Source organism: Austrofundulus limnaeus, unplaced genomic scaffold (assembly GCF_001266775.1).
Source record: "Austrofundulus limnaeus strain Quisiro unplaced genomic scaffold, Austrofundulus_limnaeus-1.0 Scaffold137, whole genome shotgun sequence".
Lineage (NCBI taxonomy): Eukaryota > Metazoa > Chordata > Actinopteri > Cyprinodontiformes > Rivulidae > Austrofundulus > Austrofundulus limnaeus.
Genome location: NW_013952539.1, coordinates 317,191 through 318,744, shown reverse-complemented (window position 1 = coordinate 318,744; position 1,554 = coordinate 317,191).

Below are 1,554 nucleotides of genomic sequence, written 5' to 3'. Positions count from 1 at the left end.
GATAAGCTCTGTTTTATATTCAATTAACGTATGATCCGATTAGTCGACTAATCAAAAAATAATCGGTGATTAATCGATTATAAAAATAATCGTTTGTGGCAGCTCTAAGGGTGACAGAATTGGGCCTCCACATTATGTGTAAAAAAACTATTTTTTTGTAGTGACTAAGCTTTGACATGGGTCTTTTGTCATGATTATGCTGATTAAAATTGTAATGGGTACATCCTGTGTGGGATTTTGAGAGCTTCTAACAATTATTTAAATAATAAAGAATTTCCTGAATAAAACCTTCTCATAAATGTTAATTTTAAACAACATATTGCTTTTTCCAGTTGTATTTTATTTCTTCTTTATAAGCTTCAGCTGAAAGGTTAAGGTTGTTGGTGGATTTTTTTTTAAAGTGGCCCTGAATTTGTTAAGCAAAAGTCTTATGCCACAGCTGCCACCTTTTCAAAGCCAAAGAAAAGACTACAAGAAAAACAAGCAAAACAGATGTTTTCCTGGCAGAAAATGAGGCCTTCAGCAGGAGTCCAGCTGGGGCAATTCTTAATTAAGCAGTAACTCCATCAGGGGCCCCAGCTTTATTGGTACTGAGAGGTGACGACATACATTTTCTGTCAGGTTTAGTGAAAATAGAAATACATTGCAAATTTGAGCAAAGCGATGATTACTGTAACAGCTTGGAGTTTTTTGATTTCATGATTTGTTTGTTTTGGAAAAATAATTTAAAAGTTAAAACATTATACACAAGCAAAACCTTTTAATTCGTAAAACAGATATTTTATTCAAGTTTATTTCCTGCTTGTTCAAACCAGCAGCCATGCTGTCTGCCTGTGTGTCCTATAATTTTACTTTTTAGGCTCATAAGAATTTATGATGGCAACAAATTTATAGAAATAGACCATAATGGTATAAAAAATCTCATCCTAAACTTGCACAAAAATAAAAAGGGAAGGAATATGAAAAAAAAAAGTTTTACTGTGAGAAAGAGACTTGGTGGGACAATAATTTTGTGCTACAGAGAGCTGTCTACCATTTAGACAGGACTTGTGATTATTTGGTGCATCATCTTATGAATGGTCTACCTTTTTCTTGTCTTTTTGCATCTAATTGAACAACCCTATGGTTGTCTTTGACTTATTTGTCCACCTACAAAATGTGATTGCTGTACACATACTTGATCAGTTTGTGCTTTTAAGGTTATTTTTTTCTTTACTTGCATTATATTTTAGATTGTGTTTATGCATCAGCCGTTTACCTGCATAGCAGTTGCAGTAGGGGCCCCTTATTAGCTGTTCAAAGTAAACACATCCAGCGTTAGGAGCCTTGGACTGATGCGTTGATGATTATTGACTATTATCTCACAAGAATTTCTTAATCTCCTATGCTCAAAAACCTCCACAAATCATAAGTGATGAAAATATAAAATTAGAAGGCTATGTTTTCGTGTTGTTACAAATGCTAATGCTTTTACGGGGAGCTGCGCCTTTAACTGCACACGGTGCTAGCTTAGCGTGTTAGCTTAGCATGTAGCGCGTTAGCATTAGCATTACT